Source organism: Alligator mississippiensis, chromosome 9 (assembly GCF_030867095.1).
Source record: "Alligator mississippiensis isolate rAllMis1 chromosome 9, rAllMis1, whole genome shotgun sequence".
Taxonomy (NCBI): domain Eukaryota; kingdom Metazoa; phylum Chordata; order Crocodylia; family Alligatoridae; genus Alligator; species Alligator mississippiensis.
The window spans coordinates 23,369,442-23,381,754 of NC_081832.1; the positions used below are offsets into that span (position 1 = coordinate 23,369,442).

General features: G+C 46.6%; 1 protein-coding gene across 7 annotated transcripts in view; it reads left to right on the forward strand.

Moving 5' to 3' along the window:
• DLGAP4 (DLG associated protein 4) overlaps positions 1-12,313 on the forward strand; it is a 352,337-nt gene that overhangs the window by 211,009 nt on the left and 129,015 nt on the right. For 6 of the 7 annotated variants that reach the window (XM_019484656.2, XM_019484657.2, XM_019484659.2 and 3 more), the window contains one exon: positions 9,520-9,662. The gene's annotated coding sequence lies outside the window, so the exon portion shown is untranslated. Of the gene's footprint in view, positions 1-9,516; positions 9,663-12,313 lie in introns of all 7 variants that reach the window. The other variant, XM_059733235.1, reaches the window with a different exon arrangement.

Genomic DNA, 12,313 nt, shown 5'->3' on the forward strand with positions numbered 1-12,313 from the left:
CGACCCAGGAGGCACTTGTTGCCAAGCCAGGGGTGTGCGGGCCTCCCCCCCCACATGCTCCCTGGTGGACCCAGAAGTGGACCAGAAAGTGCTTCTGGTCCACTTCTGGGTCTGCTGCTGAGCGCTCTAGGGAGCCTCCCGCACTCCTGTGGGATGCTCCATCCACCCCAGTATCGCAGCATTCATGAGCTACCTTGAGGTATGTAGAAAAAAACGTTTAAAGCTGTGTCTATGTCTGAATCTCCAAATCTTTCCAAATCAATTCAGGGGGTTCTGATTCGATTCGGAGAAATTAAAGGGTCTCCTGATTTGATTCAGTGGCCGAATCTCTGAATCGAGCCAAATCTCTGCCAAATCAAATTGGGGACCAAAGCTTCACACAGCCCTACTGCCCAGATGCAAGCCATGAGGTCTAACAGCTAACCTCAGGGCTGGCGCTTTAGCATTCTCTTGCAGAGGCAATGCCCATAACATGTAGGAATTTCTTGCCACTGCTCAGGGCCCTGGAAAAGCATCAGAGAAACTGAGCCTGACTCTCTGCTGACTTTCCCTAAGGTAAGTCAGAAGTAGCCCTACAGAACTCAGTGGGCATGTCTACACATTCATTTAATGCACAGTAGTTACTGTGCATTTAGTTTAGTACTTCCTTAATGAAGTACTAACTAAATGCACAGTAACTGTAGCAGAGCTGGTGCATGGTTTTTTAGTGACACTTACTGCGCAGTAGCCTAATACTACTATGCAGTAGCATATTAGCACGGTTTTTGCCCAACACACTACTGCACAGTGTTATTAGGCTACTGCGCATTAAGTGTCTCTTGTAGATGCACCCAGTGGCAAGCAAGAATAGTGTATGTCTCTATATGACTCTCTTTGCATGTCTCCCTGATGCAGGGAAGGCATGCAAAAACCAACCACCACTTCTGCAAATTGTTCACAGTGGCTTCTGCTCATTCTCCTGAGCGCATAAGGTAGGTAACTGGGATGAACACCCATTTCTGCAAAAGAGTGCACAGATCCTGAGCCAGTTGAACACTGGCCCCAGCTTTGACTTTACTGGTATTGTTGAAGAGATATCACTAAGGAACCTTCCCTGCCACAGTGAGTCACCAGGACAGGACTCAGCCAGTTTTATTCAGGATCTTAATAGGTAGGGTCAACAGAAGAGCCTTTCCACCCCATGAGAGGGAAATTCAGGCAGTCAGCAAATCAGAACCAGTGCTGTGTGCTTTTAACCAGGGGACCCAAGCCAGGCATAAATCTGACATTCGGAAAATAGAAAGCAGTAAACAAGCTGTCTTAACACTTCCAAGGGCATCCTGACAATGCAAAACCATCATGCCCGAGTTCAGCAAACACACTGCGATACATAAGGCATCCTTCAAAAACACTCCCTGTTCATGGAAGCTCTGTACACTGAAAACAGGCAAATAGTGAGTGCCTTGAATCTCCCATCTGTTCTGTCCTGGTGTTCTTTGTGGCACTGCAGAGCACACCCCATCCATCCCAACAGGAAAGGATTATGGCGTTACATCAACCAGCTGAGGACAGTCTCATTTTAGCCTTTTCTCATTATGGCCTCTTCTAAGCAATTTAATATATAGGGCTTTGTAGCTGACCAGCAGCTGCTGTGTCCTACAGAATATCAGCAAGCCCGTTAACAGCACTGACTAACTCTTCTTCCTTCCTTGCTAGTTAATCAGTGCTCATCTTTCATTTTAAACCCTCTCTTTTTCATATCTCCTTTGTTTGTTCTTGTTTGACCTACTTAATATGTTCACTCTCCCCCTTACAGAACAGATGACAACCTCTGGAGAACTTTGAGAAGCATTCTATTTAGGGACAATCAATTAGATTGTGTAGTTTCTGGGTTTTTGTTCCCTTAGATTGTATTTTATTACCAGGGACATTTGCATGAAAATAAGTTCTCTCTTTCTTAAGAGTTCATCTGCTTCTGCAGCTTATTCAACACCTGAAGTCAAAAATCCTTTGTCACATTGCAACCACTTATTTCCCCAGCAACTTGCAGTTGTGGAACAAATAGACATAGTGGCATCAGGAGCACATGAACTTTTAAGGAACAAAGACTGCTCTTCTTATCCTACTTGGTGGTTTCAGTCCTGTCCATCACCATCACCACAACTGGTATGAACTGGCAGTCTCAGCAGGGAAGTCCAAGCTTGAATGACCAATGGACATTGAATATTGATAATGAGAAGGTGAACTGCTCTTCCGTAAGGGCCTACTGCAGTCCAGTGTGTCACTGAAGTCCCATGTAGGCCTTTTTGGGGGATTTACATGCTTAGGCCTTTACATAGGAGTTTATTTAACTAATATGTTTAAATCCTCATGTGGCAGGGCAAGTTGCTTCTTAACACTTTTAGCCAGTGGAGGGAAACCTGGTCTGTCTTAGAGACATACTGGGTTAGAAGTGGTGGGGAAGTAGCCCAGGGGAAGTTTGCCCTCTCACTTCGCTTGCTGTATATGTTGTATGGCTAGGAGTAGGATACCTTTAATAAACAGAGACTAAGATGACAAAAGAAGTTGTCTCTCACCTCTTTCCAAAAGAACAAGCCTGAGAGAAGTTCTGCCAGGTATATGAGAATGTTCTACCAGATGTTTCTGAGGAGCGGAGGGCTAGAGTGTTCATAACCAGGTACTGTGATTGGCATTGCTATCTGACATACTGCTGCAGTAAGCCAAAAAACAAGGAAATCTATCTATAACAATAAAAAAAACCTTTGAACCATGTGTAGGAATGGAATCTCATGGATTTCCATGTGTTGGATGTGCCCAACTCATAGCAAGGGAGCAGGATGGGGAGGCACAACTCCTCCTTCATTCTTGGGGTTAGTACCTCCATCCTACCTGTCCCTCGTGGGTCAGGTCCAGACGAACATGGCCATGCGGTATGTGGGGCTGCAGACTTAACACACATTCAGCTGTTCTCTGCACTGCAGAGTAGCAGCTCCAGGGGAAGTGGGGGGTCGGTCAAAGTCCCGGGGCCAAAGAAACCTGCGCAAACCCCGCCCCCCCAAAAAACAGAGCGGCATATGTGGGGTCAGTGCTCACTGCTCAAAACTGGAGCCTGGCTGGCTGGAGCCAAGCTCGGGCTGCCGGCCAGGCTCTGAGCGACAGGGTCACCTCTGCTGCAGCTCCAGAAGGTCCGCAGGACCCCAAGTAAGGCTGCTGCTGGGGCCAGCCTATCCCCTACCCCACCCAGGATAACCTGCCATGCACCAGAGGACATGTGGCGCAAGCAGTCACCAAGAACAAGTAGCAGTGGCACAAGGTGTGCCACTGCTTTTTGTCCCCAGGGAAGTAAATGTCCACACTTGTGTGGATGCAGCCCTGGTGGTTCAGCTGAAATATACTTTTCCTAACATGGAAGGGTTTTGCTTTGAGAATGAAGGCTGGCACCATGCAAGGAGTCAAAGGGATTTAGGACCCTAATTCCTGACAGGTTTGAGCATGTCCCTCAGGCTTAGGGTCAGATGAGAAATGTTCAGGGTCAGATGAGAAATGTTACTTGCCTTACAACAGTGAAGGATTTGAGCTCAATCCTGGGGCTGACAGAACAGGCAGCTAATCTGCTGGGATTCACTGTCTCTACATAGAAGTCATGATGGTATGAAGGGTTCCTTGCAGCCTCCATTACTGCCACAGGACACCAAATCCAAAGGGCTAGAGAGTAATATGATGATGGTTGAAGCTCAGACAGCGTATTCACTGCGTCCTGCCAGGAGGCACGTGCAGAAAATATCTCACCAAAATTCAAGCCTCGTTTCCTAAGGCTGCTGTTCTGAACATGGACATGCCATCAGCTCCTATGCAAGTCCATGAGTGCGCCCTTACACTTCCAGGGCTGAACTCCAACTGTGCAGGGGTCAGGCTAAGAACCTGGACAGAGAGCTTCCCTACAGAGCTTACACTGTTGTTGAATGTACACAGAGGACCAAGATCCAGAATATACCATGCCTAAAACAGAAGTAGGCAAGGCTAATGGAACATATGGTAGGCCTACTTTGGTCAACCAGGATTATGTAACAGCAGACAGTGAGGCAGCACAACTTGGTGACTACAGATCTTGGATTACATACAGTCTATGTCACATCAGTGCTGCACTATTGACTTCAAGCCTCAAGAGGAGAATTTGGCTTGTGTTCTCCTGTAGCAACACCAGTACCCAGCTCTAGAACAGGAATCCCTGAATACTGATGCTTCAAGCTCCTTTGTATTATCTATATATATTTTGCAATCAAGAGAATATACCCCGGATACTGCGGAGAACTACACAGCAAGATGAGCAGCAGAATGAGGCTGGAGGAAGACCTGTTGTATAATGAATTGTTATAAGTAGAAGTTTTCTATTTTTATCCCCGTGATTAGATTCTGAACTCTTTGAATCATCATTAATGTAACGCCCTGGAAGCAGCCTGCAGCCTCAGCTGAATGCTGCATAAAGTGTTCCCTGCTAATTCGGGGAATGTTTGAAATCATGCGTGTAGGCAGACCTGCGTCACGTATGCCGTGGTGTACAAGTTTTTTCATTTCTTGGTGGGGAGGGGAAGGTAGGGGACTTTTTCTTTTGCCAATTGAAAAGTCACTTCTTCCACATCCGGCCATTAAATACTATGTTGCTTGGTTTCTATATATAAAAGTACCCATGTGTTAGCAGTCAGATTGGATGGAAGAGGTGCAGCTAGTTCAGAGATTAAGGGCATGCTGAGGCCAAAGGGGTAAGGGCATGGGCTAGAGAGAGTAAGCACAAGTTTCAGATAAAAAGATAAGATTGTAGATTTAGATTAGGTTGGTTTTCCCTGGTTGTACATGGTGATTAAAAGGTCTCTGGATGGGCTACATGGGAATTCAGAGCTCTCTTTGTGTGTTATGTAATTTATTTGGGACTGATCAAAACTTGAGGTGAAAAATTCAAGGCCTTCATAAGAGACATGATGTCAGGTTGCTCACTTTGCCTCTCCATTATACCAAGATTTAATCCATTGGGAATGCCCAGCAATAGTAGCACTTCACAGCAGTTCCTACACCAGTTCATGCTTACTGGTATTTCTGCAGAGTGAAATCAGAGGCTGCCAAGAAAGGTCTGCCATCAGGAGCCACCAGGAGCATAATAAAGCCAGACAAAAAGAGTGACAGGTGCAAAGAAAGAAATGCACTGATTGGCTAGGAGTGGGAAGCCAGAGAAGAGAAAGCGGTGGTGGTGGGGAATGGAACGGGGGGGGGGGAACGGGACACGACAACAGACGGACAGAAATGGGAAAACAGTTATTCATGCTGTGATTCAGGCAGGCAGGCTGGAAAGGAAACAGCTCTTTATATAAAGTACCAATTTTTCAGGAATCAAGGTTCATTCAGCACTCAGTCACAGTGGAGCCACCTTGTCCACAGTGTAGGACATGGACTGGAGAGAGAGCAGACAAGGGCATCTTGGATTGGCAACTTATGGTAAATGTTTGCATGTGGTATATGATTATCTTGGGCTTGGCTGACTCTGTTTGTGATGGCTCAGCCATTATGAAGGCCTCTACTGGCATTAACTCCAAGGAAACAATGGAGGTGAAAAGCAAAGGCTGAAATATAAAGTCCTGTTAAATATTTATTCCAGTAGAATCCTATGCAAACTAGTTGCCAGTACCCTGTAAATCCAATTCCCAGCCTGCAGAGCACCCAGAGAAACATCTATCACCCAGCTAGAAGAGTCATGGAATACTCCTGCTGCTAACTCTCACTGTCATGCACATCCATATCTGTTTCCCATACATGCACATACCTTCACGAATACTGTAGACATCTGTAACTCCCACACACATATGCATGCTCATCTATATCTGACCCAATAGATATACAGCTATTCACACATACAGTAAGCCACACACCTTCACACTCCCTCCATCTCTCTCTCTCTCTCTCTGTCTTGGCCAAAGACATATGTATAACCTGCACAAACAAAATAACATATACTTCCCCAAACATACACGGATGCATGTGCATCTCTTACCCAGGCCCATGTGCATACAGATATGCATTCCTCTATGCACTAATACTTCCACACATCTGAAAGCAGCAGTGGCCAGATAGGAAGCTACTCTCTCTAGCAAACCTGATTACAAGCAAATCCAACTGCTTCTCTGCTCCATGGGACTGATTACACTGCAGGACATTTAAAAAATGAGCACCACTTGACTCTGAAGTGGTGGAAAGCCTGTGCCATTGGACAGAGGTAAGCAGGCAATTCCAGAAGTCTGGGGTAGCAGGGAAAGGGGAATGTAGCCATGCTCCTTATTCATCTTTCTTCACTTCTTACTAAGTCCAGGGCTTAGGATTTGCCTTCTGCTCAAATAGATTTGAAATGGTTTCTAGGTGTCTTTTGCAGTGCTCAATCCAGCAGCAAGGGAGTTAATTATTTTAGCATTTAGGCACATAAAAAAAATCACAGTGCTCTGCCTTCTTGTTGGCTGGAAGAGCCCCCAAATGGTAGAAATGGCTACGCTGAAAGAGCTCGTGCTTGCCTGCAGATGTCTGTTTAATTAGCCGATGTGTGACGGCTGGAGACACAGCAGAGAAGTTTGAGAGCTGCCACTGAGACACATGCTGGCTTCCGTAGTGATTACGTGGTGGCTAGATATCTCTGCATCTCTGGGACCTCTGCTCTCTGCTTCATAAACATGAATTACAGCATCCAGGCAGTAGAGGTGGGCACATGGGATCCCAGTAAATAAGGACATCTCTGTGCCACATGGCCTGTGCTTCTCCAGTAGGAACAGAGGTGGTTGTGAGGGGCCTAGTGGCTCTTTGTTCAGCATCACATTCCATTTTCTGTCCTGAACAGTGAGAGCCAGACTAGGAAGGAAATGCACTGCAGCCACGGAGGCAGCTGGGGATGGGGGAAGGGAGATATGGAGGAGGAAGCCACTGCCAAATCTTTGCTGCCAGAAGACCCAGCAGCAACCAGATGGTTCTAGCTGCAGATTCTCCTCCCCGCGTGGCAGAAGGTTGAGTTGGAGAGGTCTGCTTCAGAAATAAACCCTGCTGCATTCTTAGTGCTGATGATGATAATTCCTGGTTTGTCTGTTGTACCTAGATTTTGATTACAGATCCCATGTCCTTCCTGGCTCTAGGCTCTCTCATTGCTGCTCCTTTCACCAGCCTGCCCAACCCCTGAAAAGATGTCAGGTGTCCAAACACACTGGTGCTCAGTGACAGGTTCCAGAGACACATGGTTGGGCACACCAGCATTTTGCAGAATTAACATTGTTCACGCATTCTCTGGGGCCTTGATCCACAAGGTGCTGTGTGGCTTAACTCCCACTGAAGTTATTTTATGATACAGGATTAAGTCCCAAGCCTCTAACTAATAATTATGCCTGAACTTCCTAGCTGTTACTCCAAAGAAGCCAGATTTTCTCCAGTCTTTGCAACCGGTGTTCACTCTGGACCCTAATGGTGCAAGCTTCAGTTTTTACATTGTTAACTATTGTATATTTGCTTATATTGACAAAAGTGTGCAGTTATCCTGTGACTGGGTAAAACGTAGGTGTCACCATTCCAACTGCCCCCTTGTGTAGGGGGAGGAGTGTGGATACACAGATATCTATTTTTGTGGCCTGCAACAGCAATGCTGTTGCCCTCCTGGGTGGTCAGAGATTGTTCTGAAGCTTCTGCAAACCTCTCCTGACTTTGGGAATGGACAAATATCTGCAGGAATTTATCTGGCTCCAGAACCAAGCAAACTCCAAGCCCAGAGTTTCATTCCAACTGTGAATGCACAGTCTCCTCCTGTGAGCTCCTGGGAGGGACAGATGGATGCCTCAGTGACTGAAGAAACAGCCCTTTAGTCAGCAGTTAGTCATCAGTAAGTGTTGTGTATGAGGGACTGCTGAGCACTGCTTACAAGAATAAAAGGTTCTCTATGACTTTCCCAGCCCTGCCTGGCACTCTCCCTTCTCAGTGCCATTCTCTTCCTTAGTTGTTCTTGGGGTCTTCCAAGAGCCTGTTTGAGGCCACACGGCATTTGTATGCATGCTCTGGGAGTGGTGGGGGTGCTTTAATTAGAATGGCTCCTGGAAGGGTGGCCTCCTTGAATTCAAGAGCTGCTCTAATTAAAGCACCCGGAGCATCACGTGTATCAGCGTCCCCATGCTGAAAAATGGAGGCAGGGGTACTTTAACTAAAGCTCATTTGATGAGCTTTAGTTAAATCACCCCCACTGCCATTTTTCAGCAAGGGGACACTGATACATGTGATGCTGGAGTCCGCTGGAGCAGGGTAATTACCATGCTTCAGCAGACTTGATTAATCGATGCTGCTCTGACGCGCTGTAATTACAATGTGTCAGAGCAGCCTCCCTGCACATGTATAGGCATCCTCAGTGCTCTGCCTTGCTTTGCCTAATCTGCCCTACACACCAAATCCTTTTCTCTTTGCCTTCAGTCATGCCAGTTAACTCCACCAGGCTCCACCAGCTGATGTACTGCAATCCATCAGTTGTATTGAGAGGCTAGAGTAGAGCTCTCAGAGCAACCATCTAGGAGCAGTATCAAAAGGGTAGTATTGACAGGCAACATCTGGTGTGGCTGTTTCTTCATTAGCAACACTGAAGGTGAAAGTTCTGCTTGTTGTTGGCCAGTTTTGTCAATAAGACCCATGCACCTCAGAGCAAGCACCTTCCAGTGCATGTGTTCTCTTTCCTATGTGTGTAGCAAGAGGAATGGTTTCTGTGAGTTCAAGGGATGGATGGCAACCCGCAATTCCACCATCACAAAAATATAGACCAAGAGCAATAGACAAGGCATGGAAATGAATTCCATGCAAGCTGTAATAGAGCATGGTGCTGTCTAGGCCACCCTCAAATAGCCTCTCAGCCTAAAACCCAGATAAGAGTCATGCCCTGTAAGGGTGAAAGGACCATAAACATGGAGAGAGACTTATAGCTATGGGGAATGTGTCTTGAAGCTTCCACAGATGGCTTCTCCCAGATGAGAAGGACCCTGGTCCCAGGAAGTAACCTTGTGAGCCGACTCAGAGTAGGGTGATGGAGCTTTCCAAACCTATATGGTACAGCAGCAGCAACAGAGCAAGAGCAGCTGGCTTTGTACTTTCGGCCAGTGATAAATAGATATGAGGCTGCTGCTTTCTGAGCTTATGCCTGCATCATGATTCCAGAGACTCAGCCTTGGCTGTACCACTCTACCAAGACAGTATGGTCTTATAATGGATGTATAGGATCGTCCATACATCTTTAACCATTATCAGCATTGTATTCCAGGACTCTATTCTCCACCTGTTGTCTTCCTTTTGTCAAATGCACTGAACCAAAATGAGAGAGACCTAATCCTTTTAGTTATATTAGGAGGCAACCATGAGGCATCAGTTACCTTAGGAGGGCAAATATCATATGCAGTGAAGCCTCCCTTACAATGGAAGCTTCTCATGTCAAAAAGAAGGCTTGATTCAGTGCTCACTGAAGCCCAGCGTAATGTTTCCCATCATCTCCAGCAGGACTTGGATCATGCCCTCAGACCTGTAATTCCCCTGAGACATCACTGGAAGGAAGGAGGAAAATAGCAACAGTGGATCCCATTGGAGAGAGATCTCAGCGGGGCATGACGATTTTGCTCAGGCCAAGCTAGAAGCCATCCAGGGTAAGAGCCATCAACTCCTGCAGGATTGGAGCTTGCATTTATTTTTCTAAACCTTGTGATTGCAAAGTGAACCCGCTGATCATGAGCCCAGTGATGCCAACCTGAATCTGCAGGCAGACATCTCCTGCACCTTAGCTGTCACTCAGAGCTTTCCCAGTCTTCATCAGAGGGAAAACTAACCCCAGCACTATCAAGTTAGGTCAGGGGTGGGCAAAATGTGGCCCGGGGGCCAGATGTGGCCCTCCAGGCCATTCTATCTGGCCTAAAAAAATTAGAAAATTAATATTTATCTGCCCTGGGCTGCCTGTCATATGGCCCTCGATGGCTTGCCAAAATTCAGTAAGCGGCCCTTGGCCCAAAATAATTGTGCGCCCCTGAGTTAGGTTCACACACTTGTTGGAACATGTGAGATCTATGAAGCTCAGGCTTGTTTCACACACAGCTGCTTTTTGGGATGCAGAGAACCTAAGGGACAGAGACCTGTGGGGTGTCATGTGGCATTGCCTGCCATCTTCCCCAGCCATCAAAGCAGGGCCAGGGCTGAGTAAGTGAAGACAGACCCTATTACAATAAGCTGGGGGAGGAGGGGCACAGCAGCTCTTTCCCCTGGAACCTTGGCTCCTTCTTTGGTGAGCAGAAATGTGCCTTTGCCTCCAGCTACCTGTCAGGAAACCTCTGACTTCTTCAACTCACTAAAGCTTGTCTGCCTTTGATCCAAATCCCCTCCTCTTTCTCTTGGTTACCTCCCTCCTTGCCCTTTCCTCATGGAGCCTCATGGTTTGTGATAACTGAGTAGCTCTTCCTTGAAGCATTGGAATCATGAGCTTTTCCCAGAGAGTGGGCCAGTGGTGTGCCTAGCACGTGGCTGAAGGTTGCCCTGGGGAGTTGTCAGTGACTCCCTGATGCTCCATCAAAGAAGGCAGAACTAAGCATCCTGGCAGGGCAGCTTGGGGCAACTCAGGCTGTGCAGGGCAGGAACAGTCCAGGTCCAGCTGCTGCAGCTCACAACCCTTGATAAATTTGCAAGCTGCAGGGGTCACGGATTTGGGAAAATCAATTTTATGCTTTTCATCCTCCCAAATTAAAAACATGGCAGCAAAGAGGGGTTTTTTTCCCCCTCCCCGCATCTCTCTGGGAAGCAGTAAGGATTGCAGAAGGGAATTGAAATGTAATGAAAACAGCTTAATCTGGCTAAGGGGGATATTGGCTCAGCAGAGAGACTGCTGTCACCTCTGCCCTACTGGGGTGGGAGTCAGCAAGGGAGCAGCAGGACAGAGGGATTTGCACTATTTTGCCTTGGAAAGAAATGGAGGGCCCTCATCTCCCAGTACTAGTGGCAAAATTCACCTACACCCACCACCCAGGGGCATGGGAATGCCAGTCACAGGGTTTGATGCCAGCAGAGTGCTGTGCAGGAGGGAAAGGCACCTTTTTGTTGCCATTAAATCAAAGGAACTCCCCTTCTTGTATGAGGAAAATCTGTCCTCCTTGAATCCCAGCTTCTCAGATTCCAGCGTAGGCAAGATGCATGCATAATTGATACAGCAGCACATCATCGTGAAATAGAGAGTTATTGCTCCCAGCAAGCCTACTGGTTTCCCATGCATTTCAAAATTGCCCTCCTACCCATGGCACAGTCCTCATTGTCCTCTATTCCCCTCCCCTAAGGAGACAGCCATCCTTTTGCCCTCATACGATTACAGGTGAAAGAGCCTTCCTTTCTGTGGCCTCTGTTGCATCTTCTCTGTATCTCCTGTCCTCTATATTCTGTTCCTTGTCTCAGCTGACCCTTTATCTGTTTCCCATCTTTACTCATTTCTCTTTTCCTCCATGCTATGATCTTTAAGGCAGTTTTGTTTAATTCTGAGGCACAACATCTACAGAGGACAAAATACAGCAGATGATGATGTGCTTTATGGCTGGCAGACTGGACAAAAAATTCAATAACTAAAGTTTCTCCTAATACAAGTCAGGAGATTTCCAGTTGAAATATTGATCCCCTTTTTCTGCATTATAAGAGGCATATTTACTGTCAATATTGTGAGAAATCCCAGTAAAGACAGATCAACATCTACATTAAGTTTTCCTGAAGAAATATGCTTCATGAGATGTATCGTTGTAATCAGATCTGATTGCAATATATATATATATATATATATATATATATATATGTCCTGCACCACAACCCATGGATTAGGATGGGTTGACACTGAGCCCTAAATGAAGAGCTATTTTCACTAAGCTATTACTACAATTACATAAGTATTGCAAACAATAAAACCTTGAGCCAGATCTGGGGGGGGGTGTATATATGTATATATATATATATATATATATATATATATATGTGTGTGTGTGTGTGTGTGTGTGTGTATATATATATATATATATATATATGGAATGCCCAGATCTGGCTCAAGGTTTTATTGTTTGCAACACTTACTGTGGCGGCAAAGTGCCCCCACAGGCTAGTGAGAGAGAGAAGGGAGGACCCACAGACCCCAGACCCCGAGAGCAAGCCCCCAGAGGGGCATACGTACCGGCTGAAGAGCAGCGGGAAGAGGAGCCGCATCCGCAGCCGTGCGAACCGCCATTATGCCGGTTCTGGCAACAGCTGTTCCCGGCGCGGCGAACAGCTGAGCCAATCCCAG